Source organism: Crocuta crocuta, unplaced genomic scaffold (genome assembly GCF_008692635.1).
Source record: "Crocuta crocuta isolate KB4526 unplaced genomic scaffold, BGI_CrCroc_1.0 scaffold1304, whole genome shotgun sequence".
Classification (NCBI taxonomy): Eukaryota; Metazoa; Chordata; class Mammalia; order Carnivora; family Hyaenidae; genus Crocuta; species Crocuta crocuta.
Window position 1 is genome coordinate 379,971 of NW_027531278.1, and position 12,357 is coordinate 392,327.

At 40.3% G+C, this 12,357-nt stretch overlaps 1 pseudogene; it reads right to left on the minus strand.

The window, feature by feature from the left end:
- Positions 1–637: 637 nt before the first annotated feature.
- On the minus strand, positions 638–733 carry LOC144237556 (U6 spliceosomal RNA; annotated as a pseudogene).
- Between the last annotated feature and the right edge of the window lie 11,624 nt (positions 734–12,357).

Genomic DNA, 12,357 nt, shown 5'->3' on the forward strand with positions numbered 1-12,357 from the left:
AATGAGATCATGACTTGAGCTGAAGTAGGACTTTTAACCGACTGAGCCACCCAGGTGCCCACATTCTCAAGTTTTAATATTGTTTGTGCCTTCTATCTTTTTTTCTTAGTCTTACCAGAGGTTTGTCAGTTGTGGTTAGGCAGTCTGATGTTTGCTAGTGTGTAGAAATGAACGAACATAATGACATACCCCAGTTTCTTTCTGATTAATTTTTAATGAATAAAAACTTTATATCATTTTAAAGTCAAATTTACATCAGAGTTTATTCCAAAAAGCCTTATTTCCATCCCTGCCTCTTGCAAAACATGCTGTTTCTTTTTTTATTTTTATTTTTTATTTTTATTTATTTCTAAGAGAGAGAGAGAGAGAGAGAGACAGCGTGAGCAGGGGAGGGTCAGAGAGAGAGGGAGACACAGACTCTGAAACAGGCTCCAGGCTCCGAGCTGGCAGTCAGCACAGAGCCCGACGCGGGGCTCGAACCCACGAACCGCGAGATCATGACCTAAGCGAAAGTCAGACGCTTAACCGACTAAGCCACCCAGGCGTCCCCCGAACATGCTGTTTCTGTCTCCCATCCCAGGTTAGCAATACTATTAGTCTTTAGTTTCCTTTTCTGTTTCTTTCTTTTTTTTCTTTTATAAAATGCTTCATGAATTTGTCATCCTGTGCAGGGGTCATGCTAATCTTCTCTGTATCGTTCCAATTTTAGTTTATGTGCTGCCGAAGCGAGCACTCTTCTGTTCCTTTTGCAAATTTGAGCAAGTGCACACGTGCACACATTTGCATTTCCCCCCTCACACCAAAAAAAGCATACTGTGTACACTATTCAGCCTCTTGTTTTTTTTTCAGTTAAAATATATCCTGAACCTCACTCTTCTTCATTTTGTCCTCTCTTTGGATATATTTTGTGGTTTGGATATTTCAAAACAGAATTTTTATTATTTAGTTCTAGTATAGTCTAACTTCCATTTTGATTATTTCATTTCACCTGTGGGTTTAGAAGTAGTTTTTTGAACTTAGAAATACATTTTTAAAATGTTTATTTTTGAGAGAGACCGAGCATGGGAGGGGCAGAGAGTGACTGGGACAGACGATCTGAAGCCAGCTCTGAGCTAAGAGCAGAGAGCCCGATTGTAGGGCTTGAGCTCCCAAAACGAAGGATCATGACCTGAGCCGAAGTTGGATGTTTAACTGACTGAGCAACCCAGGCACCCCTACAAATACATTTTTTAGGTATTTTTAAAACTGATTTCTAACTTAACTGTATTATGGTCAGAGATTGTGGTCTGCTTACTAGTAGTTCTTTGAGATGTGTTGAGGGTAGGTTTATACGGTATTTTGTGGTTGGCTTCTTTCACTTAGCATAATGCTTTTGAGATTCATCCATGTTGTCTCAGGTATCTATAGTTGGTGACTTTCTGTTGGTGAGCAGTGTTCCACACTGATTTGTTTATTCACTAGTTGATAATAAACATTTGAGTTGGCTCGAGTTTTTTGGCCATTATGAATAAAGCTGCTATGAACATTTGCTTATGAGTCTGTGTGGACTCGTTTTCATTTGTGTAAATACTTAGGTGTGGCATTGCTGGGCGGTATGCTTAGTGTATGTTTAACTTTATAAGAAAGTGGACAACTATATTCCAAAGTGCTTGTGCCAATTTGCATTCCCACTGGCAAAGCAAAGTGTGAGAGTTCTGCTTGGGCCATATCCTCATCAACTCTTATTGTCTGTCTGGTTAAATTGTAGCTATTCTGGTGGGTATGTAATGGTAGCTCACTGTGGTTTTAATTTGCATATTTGTGATGTCTAATGATGGTGAGTATTTCTTAATGGGCTTATTGGCCATTTGTATATCTTCTTTGGAGTGTCTGCTCAGATTTTTTTGCCTGTTTCTTACTGAGTTGTCTTTATATATTTTGGATATAAGACCTGTATGAGATATGTGATTTGCAAGTACTTTCTCCCAACCTGTAGCTTACCCTTTCATTTTCTTAATTGTGCCTTTGAAAGAGCACTGTTTTTAATTTTGATGAAGTCAGTTTTATCTTTTTTTTTTTCTTAAGGTTTATGCTTTTTGTGTTCTAAGAAATCTTTGCCTAACCTAAGTTCACAAAGGCTTTACCCTGTCTCTCCTTCTAGGACTTGTAGTTTTAGCTGTTATGTTTTTATCTTTTGTGTCCGTCCCCTCTCCTCCCAAGGGTTCATATCCTGTGTAACCCCCTTCCCTGGAGTTTACAGCTTTGTGAGACCTTGAGGAGAGGATCCAGCTAAGTTGTACCCAGACTCCTGACCCATGACCCACGGAAACTGCAAGATAATTGTGTGTTGTTTACAGCCACTGAGTTTGTTATGTAGTATAAAACGAATACTTCTTCATTTCAAGTTGTTTTGTATATTGTGTGAAGGGTCCAGATTCACTTATTTTTCCACATGGATATCAAATTATTCCAGCATCATTGGTAGAAAAGACTCTCCTTTCCCATTGAATTACCTTGGTTGGAAATCAGTTGACCATTGCTAGGACCTCCAAAAGATGACTCCTAACTCTGAGGTCAATCTTTGGCAATCCCTTTAAAGGCACACTTCTCTATTATTGCAAACTGCCTGTTGGACAGACACAGTAGTTTTGCCAGTATCACACTGTCTTGATTACTGAGGCATTTTTAGAATGTCTGGAAATTGGACAGTGGAAGTACTCCAACTTTTTTTTTCCACTTGAAGGTGGTTTTGGCCATTCTTGGCCGGCCCTTTACCTTTCCATATAAATTTCAGAGTCGTCTTGTCAGCTTCTACAACAAAGCCCATTGGGATTTGACAGGGATGGCATCGAATCTCTAGATCAGTATTGACATCATAAGAATATTGAGCCTTCTGGGGCGCCTGGGTGGCTTAGTCGGTTAAGCGTCCGGCTTTCGCTTGGGTCATGGTCTCTTGGTTCGTGGGTTCGAGCCCCGCGTCGGGCTCTGTGCTGACAGCCAGCTCAGAGCCTGGAGCCTGTTTGAGTCTGTGACTCCCTCTCTCTCTGACCCTCCCCTGCTCACGCTGTCTCTCTCTCTCTCTCTCCTAAAAATAAATAAAACATTTAAAAATTAAAAAAAAAAAAAGAATATTGAGCCTTCTGATCCTTGAGCATGATATATATCTCCCTGTATTTAGGTTTTCTTTCATTTCTCTCAGCAGTTATAGTCTTCCGTGCATGAATCTTGTGCACATTTTGTTAGATGTGTCCCTAAAGAGTTCATTTTTTATATTATGCACATGACATTTTTACACACTAATGTCCATTTATTCATTGCTAGCAATACAAATACAATTAATTTTTATTTTGACCTGTATATCCTGCAACCTTACTAAATTTACTTACCAGTTTTAATAGTTTTTCTGTGGTGTTCTTAGGATTTTTTGCATACATGATCATGCCTGCAAATACCGTTTTACTTCTTCCAACATGTTATGCCTTTTATTTCTTGCCTTATTAAACTTGCTAGGATCTCTAAGAGCAATGGAATGTAGGCAACAAGAGCAACCATTCTGGCCTTGTTCCCACACTTAGTGGGAAAGCGTTCCATCTTTCATCATGAAGTATGATGTTAGCTATAGGTTTTCCGTAGGCGCCCTTGACTATTCCTAGTTTGCTGCGAGTTGTTTTTTAAAAACCATGATTAGATGTTGAATTGTGTCTGTAGATGTTATATCTCAGATACAATCTTTAGGAAGCTCGTATACCTCCCGAATAGCCTTATGACTCCATATCACTGCATTCGTATCCACCACCAACCACCACTACCCAGCTTTTCCTCCTAGTGTTGATAACAGAATTTCCATCAGGAGCATGGGGATGTTTTTATTCTATGGAGCATCATATATTGCTCCTTCAAAAACCATGGAAATTCCCTGTCACATTCATACGTGTCATTGTTAAAGTACTGCAATTTCTTCATCTTCTCTTTCCTTGCCATCCTTTTGACACCGGTTTTGGTTCCTCTTCATCCCTTTGCCTTTTTCATTTCTGCCCTTTTCCTTAGATTATTTTCTCACATGTATGAAAGCATTCTCCCTGCTGATAGTGCCAAGTTTTAGAAGTGTATGTATTCTGTCCTTTGCCTTCTTGTATAGGTTGGCTAGTTGGCCAGCATATTTAGGACTGTTTGCCCTACTCCAGCAGCCAGTCATAAATACAGTCATAAATACACTGCAAGGCCTTCTCTTTCTGAGTCTCCAAAGCATATGATGAAGCCAGTCTTTGGAGGACCCTTCGGACACTCCTTTTAACTCATGGCAGACTGCCTGTTGGGCAGGCTAGCTAGTCCTGCTGCTGATCTCTGCTAACCTCCAAGGTCAACCTGCTCTTGTAAGTTAGAACTAATAAAGATGCATCAGGCCAGGATTTGCAACAGTTGGCAACATTTGAAAACCTCACTGCTTTTTCCTTCTGGCCCTTGTAGAGAAGGGACAGGAAACTCCAAAACTGTCCAGCCCGTGTTTGGAACTCTTGTTCGGAATTGCCTTCAGGTACCTTTAAAAACAAAATCCTCAGTGGTGTCAAATCGTTGAGTGAGGACTTAACATTTGGCTTTAGGCCAAAATAATTTTGAGGCTCATCTATTAAATAGAGATAGACGGTGCCCCTGCTGTGGAAAGCATTGGTATTCACTGAAAAACTGAGATACAGTAAAATTCATGGGATGATATCTTATGTAGCTCTAAAATCTCTAAAAGCAGTTTCAAAAGAACAGGAAGAATACTTTGGATGGCGGCAGTGTTACTGGACAAAGTGCACACCACCAAAACAGACTGCTTTTTTTAATTTATTTTTAATTTATTTTTTATTTTTTTCAAATATTTTTATTTATTTCTAGGAGAGAGAGAAAGAGACAGCGTGAGCAGGGGAGGGTCAGAGAGAGAGGGAGACACAGACTCTGAAATAGGCTCCAGGCTCTGAGCTGGNTTGGTCTTTTTCATATAGTTTGGAAAGACTCTTCCATGATACAAAGTAATATTGCAGTGAGCAGACAAGACGGAATGTCCTGGTTCAGTGCCTCCCAAACATGGATTTGGGGAGCAGAGGCACTATTTGTTTACTCGTCTGTGAAATGAAGGCTAGAGTTCCTGTTTGTGACCAGCCAATTTTATGACATAGAGATGGAATTCCAAAAAAACCTTTTTTGTTCAGCTGTGTAAGCACGAGGCAGCCCTCACTGTTCATTTGATCATCTACTAGAGCGACAAATATCTGTTAGTGCACAAGAGGGTTAGTCCTACTAACTGGGTTTGAATTCTGACTCTGACAGTTCTTCGTGGACACATTGTTTAACCTTTCTGCTCTTTGGGGTTGTGTATTTTCGTGTGAACATAGTCACAGCAGTTGCCTTATAAGGTTGTTGGGGGGTGGGGATTGAATGAGTTCATCTGTGCTTAGAACAATGCTTGGCACATAGTGGAGGATCAGTAAATCAAAGCCATGCTCATTACCCATGAGGACATATTGTATTTTGTTTTTTAACTATACAGTATCACTTGTATGATTTATTACTATTTAACTTCTACTTATTTGTTGTCTTTATTGCCAGTTGATTTGTATTTACTCATCTCCCCAACTCAGTTGCTAGTTCCTTGAAGACTAGTTTCCTTTTAGAATTTCCCACCATGGTCCAGATTAGTTGTCCAGTATAGATTTATTGACTGATTTTGGATCTCTTTGGAAATAGGCTTAAATAATTACATCTGCTGAGCAAGGAGTGTCTCAGAAATGATTGGCTTGGTGTCATTTCATTATTTCTTCTCAGAAACTATATTAATATTTTAGTGCTGCTTAATTTAATCGGTGTTCAGTGAATGGTTATGGATGGATTGACAAACTAAATTGTTCTGAATGCAACCACCTGTTGACATGTATAGGTTGTTAGTTTCTACAGCTAACCTCCTGCCTGTTACATGTTGGATTGTGTCCCCCAAAAAGATATGTTGGTAGGCCTAGCTCTCAGTGCCTTTTAATGGGACCTTACTTTGAAGTAGGGTCATTGTAGATATAACTAGTTGAGATCATACTGGAGTAGGGTGGGCTCTTAATCCAATATGACTGATGTGCTTAGAAGAGAGGAGAACACTGCATGAAGACCCAGACACATAGGGGCAGCTCTATGTGACCGAGCTTGGAGTGGCATAGCCACAAGCTGAGGACTGCCAAGGACCACCGGCCACCACCAGAAGCTGGGAAGAGGCAAGGAAGGACCCTTCTCCAGGGCCTTCAGAGAAGCATGGCCCTGCACATACCATGTTTTCAAGCTCCTAGCCTCCAGAACTGGAAGGGAAGAAATTTGTCTTGTAGGCTGTCCAGTTTGTGGTACTTTGTTAGAGTAGCCCCAGGAAACTCAGAGACTACCATCATTATTTTGCCTTTTCCCCCGCTTGCTGCTCGAATTAGAGTGTTAAGTACCTTGAGCTTTCATCTCAAATGGCTGATTTGCCTCTATTTTCATCAGTTGTCCATGTCTGGCTTTTAATCCTCTGTTTTTCTAGAAACTGCCCTTCAATTCCTTTCTGTTCCTCCCCCCTTCCCTACTAACTCCAGTTGGAGAAATCTTTGTCAGGAATGCCATTCTGAGAAGGTCCTTGGAAAGTAAGGAGATGTTCTGGACTGGCGCCTTCATTACTACCTTAGTGGTGACTGTTTCCATGCATTTACTCTTCCCTTCATCGACTACTATCTTAATGTTTGCCTGAGAAGGTGCTTTTCACTTATAAATTTAAAGTGGACTTTTTGCAGTAGTTTCTCACAGGGGAAGATAGTTTGACAAAATGCAGTTTTATCACAGAGCACATCAGATGGGTTCATGAGTTTGAGAATTGGCTGGTGGATGGGGAACTTGATCATGTTCCTATTTTAAAACTCTGTTTACTGGCTGGNTCCATTGGTGGATTTAATGATTTGTTTAAATGTATATAATATTACTAGGTAGGCTTTTTACATTAGAAAAGTTAACCTGATGGTAGCTGACTTTTCAAAGGGTTTATGTAGCATACCAATTTCAATTCAGGGAGCATGTCTAAGGTTACCTTGTTTCGTGGTCATAGCTCATGCCGCTCTNGTGCCATTTGTCACGAGGGGACCATGTAATAGGGTGAGTGGATCAGCTCAAATCCATCACTGACCACTGGAAAAAGTGATTCAAAAAGCATTCGACACCAGATCTGAATTATATTGCTTTTAGACAAAGGTCCTTGCAGCATTTAAAGAAATAGAATTAAGTATATCATGATCTTTAAAATGAATAGTAAATATCAAAGGCCTACAAAGAATGAGTTTCTAAATGAAACACTATTTAACATTTTGTTTTTATTAGGATTTTTTAAGATTTTATTTTTAAGTAATCTCTACACCCAACATGGGGCTCGAACTCACAGACTCGAGAGTCACATGCTCTCCCTACTGAGCCAGCCAGGTGCCCCTGTTTAACAGTTTATAATTTCCAGAAGAGAATTCATAAAAACGAGGCCCCTTGAGCCCTGAGATTTGATGTGGCTGAGACAAATTGAGGAGCTGTCCTGCATATGTGTTGCATGTGTCTATTTGGACAATAAGCCACTTGCTTTGATGGGTGGGTACTGTTGCAGAATAAACAGAGATTTACTAGAAACATCTAGCATATTTCTCCATCCTTGAGCCAGAAGAGGTGATGAGTCGAGGTCCCCACATTAGGGATCCTGTGGAAAGTTAACCTGGGCTAGGAGTCCAGTGTTTTGGTTCCTTGCTCTCTCTCTCTCTCTCTCTCTGTCTCTCTGTCTCTTTTTAATGGAATTAGGCATGCTTTAACGACAAACTGCTTTAAAGCTACTCAGAGCCTTGCCAAGATGAGATGGGTCATTTTAGAAGGTATGTATACAGAATGCTTAGGCAGTGTTAGACATCATATATTTTATGGAAAAGCCAGCCAAGTGTTTTGGCACTGGCTTGTAGAATGACTTAGATTTCATCAAAGCATCTCTGTAGGAGGGGAAACTTGGTATTTGAGTGCCTCTGTTTTGCCATCTGCTGTGGTAGTATCGTGCCCATTTCACAGACTGGGAACTGTAGTTTGTCCAGCAGTGCAGAACTGTTATTATTAATCAAGTGATAACATTGGGGTGTGAAAAACAAGCTGGTCTGAATACAGAAACCCTTTTTTCAACCATAGCACCCAGTTTTGCAGCTGATCATAGTGCATTTTTATAAGGTATAAGCTACAGATTTGGAGTGGCTAATAGCTTCTGTTTTAGCTTAAAAGCACATGATTGTCATTGGGGTGAAGAAAGTTCATTTGGAAATCATTTATTTTAATAGTTTAAGACAGAAGGGTGACAGCTTGTTTTTGTAAATAAAATCTTACTGTAATACAGGCACACCCTTTCATTTCTATATTGCCTTTTACTGTTTGTTTTAAGTAAGCTCAATGCCCAACGTGGGGCTTGAACTCATGCCTTGAGATCAAGAGTTGCGTGCTCTACCTACTGAGCTAGTGAGGTGACCCTGCCTTTTGCTGTTTTAATGCTACAACACTGAGTTTAGTGGCTGCAACAGAGTCTGTATTGCCCACAAAGCCTAAAATATTTACTGTCTGTCCCTTTATAGAAAAACTTTGCCAACCCCTGTGCAAAGGAAGATGTACAAAAATGAAATAAACTCCTACTTTTACGGACCATCATTTGTTTTCATGTGGGTTGAGCACATATGGAACTTGAATTGATGGTGTACCTGGTCTCAAAATGGCTGGGATAGGAACATTTCTCTTGTGGAGAGTGGTTTCTCAAGGCATCATTTTTATTTTCTTGCCTCCTAGGTGGTCTGTAGTGAAAGGAAATTTAAAGCAAAAATCAGAAGAAGTTAATTTAGTAAATCCTGTCTTTACAGACACTTCGGGTACCTAATGGAACTTTTGAGTGATTCTCATTGGGGGTGACACTCCCCCTAGAGGTGAAATTGGAAATGGGGTGGGGTGTTTTTATTTTTAGTGTAATATGTTGAAGAATACATTATTTAACAAAATTTTTTAAAGAAAAAATACATTATTATAAATCACTCTCCTTTTATTTCTCCTTTACACTTGAGTTTAGGCATGACATTGATTACTTATTGAAATTGTGTTTAGATTGGTAATATCTATGATTTTCGTTTCAGGTTAGCAAAGGGGCTTTACAGGAATTTGCTTTAATAACAGAGCATTAGATCTAACGGTACAGAGCACCACTGCCCTATGTATTTGGCCTTTTTTTCCAAAACAGACTTCTCTAAGTAAAGAGAGTGCCTTCAGAAGGGCTTGTAATTCTGGACTCAGAGGCTGCTTACACACAGCTTCTTGCTTACTGGCAGGCTTTAGAAGTGGGTTTTCAGACTGGGTAGCTTTCCACAGCATTCAAAGGAGCCTCCAGAGAAACACTATCTGTACACTTCATTTACACATCATCATAGAGTAAGAAAGCACATAGGGTAAAACCCAAAGAGAAGGCCCACATGCCTTCTGTCACTGTACATGGAAACTTTGCATAGACCACTCGTTGAGGGCTACTGATCTCCAATCAGGTGACCATGGGAAGTGGAACTCCCCTTGGAGTTTAGATTTTGCTTGCAAAGGCCCTCTCCTGTGACGTGGAGGTCAAAACTATTTTCTAATTCTACTGTTTTTAGATTTTTTTAATGTTTATTTTTGAAAGAGAGAGAGACAGAGAGCGAGCGGGGGAAGGGCAGAGAGATGGAGACACAGAATCCAAAGCAGGCTATAGGGGCTCGAACTCACAAACTGTGAGATCATGACCTGAGCCAAATTTGGATGCTCGACTGACTGAGCCACCCAGGTGCTCCTGTTTTTAGGTTTTTATAATACAAGTGGCCCACGTTTGTTTGAAAGCATTTGTAGTTATGCCTGCTGTAGGTGTTTTGTGGAATCCTGTTTTTCATATGCAACAGAGAGGGCAGCAGATCCTTATTCTGGAAGCAGAGTCTGGTGGAAGAGGTTTCTGTACCTGAACTTGGAAGTGTGTTTCATAGGAAAAGTGTCTAGTGTGAGATGGTAGTGCTCCAGTTCTTCGTGGTGCAAGTTGCTTCAGAGCAGCATAAGTTAATGTTGCCCTTCTGCTGCCCAGTCATCCCAACTTGAGCATCTTGACTAGCCAAATGTTTGTTCTACTGTTTTCTTAAGTTTGTGTAAATTTCTGGCTTAAATGAAAATTTGGGTGAACAACGGTTTGGTTCTTTGGCTAAGTCTTTATTGCCCAGTTCATTTATTTAACAAGTAAGTAAAACAGACCAGAATCCCCGTCTGTGGGGTGGCTTGTATTCTGGTGGGGGAAGGCAGACATTAACAACAGATGATGTGAAAGGCGGTAAGTAGTAGGGAGAAAAGACTGATAGAGGCAGAGAAAGGGGTGGGGGAGACAGCTGGAGAGGGGGAAGAGAGGTGAGGAAGAAAGGGTAGGGGGACAGAGAGTGACACCATCAGTTTAGTTATCTTGAATTTGTAAAGAGGGGCCCAATTAAGGCCATGTTGTAACTTTCACATTTATTAAATAATGCCACCTTTATGGAGCTTTATGTGAAACGGTTAGGGGTCCCCAGTGGTTGCTTGCCTAGATGAGTTGAGTCTTTAATTCCTTTTCTGCTGAGATTGGCACTGGTCACATCCAACCTGGTTTCTTTCAAAATGGGGACCATTTTGAAGTGCTTTTTGCTGGGTGGAAAGTACACTACAGTGTTAGTTCAGAGGCCCAGGCCTTTCACACACCCTCTGGACTCTTCCAGTCATCTTCCCTGCCTCAGAGAGGATTGGGCCGAATGCATGACATGACAAAAGTTTTTTTCAGCATCAAAAGTGAGAGATGCCTACTTGTGGTTAGATTCCTGTAATTGTGTGTGTGTGTGTTTGTGTGTGTGTGTGTAGATATAATAGATATGGGGATTAAGCTTCAGTTTTTACTTTAAAGGCAGGGTAGCTCAAACTCGTTGTTGTTTTTTTTAATAAACTGGATTGAAACTCAATCTTTAAGGGTCTGGGGCAAGATATAACCAAAAGGGTATTTTCATGTACTTTTTAAAGAAAAGCTTTATAAAGAGGTCACTGCCGGCCATGCACTATCCCTGTTAGTTAACTTTCTAGTGAGTATGTATAGGGTCACGACTGATTTGTAGAATACTTTGTTATGATGTCACGTTCAAGAAGTCTCCTCTCATAACTGAAAAAATGCTAATAGTTACATACACTAGAACACTCTTCTGAGCCTGTCGTGTGTATTAGTTCATTCATTTTGCCCATCTATGCTGCGATAGATAGATAGATAGATAGATAGATAGATAGATAGACAGATAGATAGATAGATAGATAGATAGATAGATAGATAGATAGATAGAGATCATAGCGGCCAAAGCCCTGAGATGTTAAATAACCTGCCCCAGGTCAAATAGTGAGTTGCAGAGTCAGTATTTGAATGGACTTGACTCTAACATCTGTGCTCTCCAATATCGTGCTGTTCCAGCGTCTGTGCATTTCAGGGATCAATTAGAACCATTCAGCAGAGAGGTTCACTGATTAGATTTTAAAGTGAACCTCATGGAACTGACCCATGTTACTTGGACCCTTGGATTTCTCAGATTTGTACTTGATCCAGCTTTTAATAATAGCAGTTTCTGGTGTAACTCTAAAATGACTTTATTATTTTTTTAACTTTATTTATTTTTGAGAGACAGAGAGACAGCATAAGTAGGGGAGGGGCAGAGAGAGAGGGAGACACAGAATCTGAAGCAGGCTCCAGNGACTGAAAAACCTGCTTGTGAGTGGACCCGCACTGTTCAAATCTGTGTTGTTGAAGGGTGAATTGTATATGATTCCATATATATAAAATGTCCTAAATGGGCGTATCTGTAGAGATAGAAAGCAGGTTTGTGGTAGCTTAGGGGCAGGCGGAATGGGGAGTGATACATGACTAATGGATATAGAGTTTCTCTCTGGGGTGATGAGAATGTTCTAGAGTTGATGGTGGTGATGGCTGCACAACTCCGGATATACTAAAAACCATTAAATTGTACACTTGAAAAGGCTGAGTCGTGTAGCGAGTTGTTTTCCTCTGTTGTATTTAGTTCATTTTATTTTTATTTACTTTTTAAATGTTTAGTTTTGACNTCATGACCTGAGCTGAAGTTGGATGGATGGTCAACTGATTGAGCCTGTATTTAGTTCATTTTAAATTGAAGTTGTTTTTTTTTTAATGTTTTATTTATTTTTGACAGAGAGAGAGAGAGACAACATGAGCAGGGGAGGGTCAGAGAGAGAGGGAGACACTGAATCTGAAACAGGCTCCAGGCTCTGAGCTAGCTTTTAGCACAGAGCCCA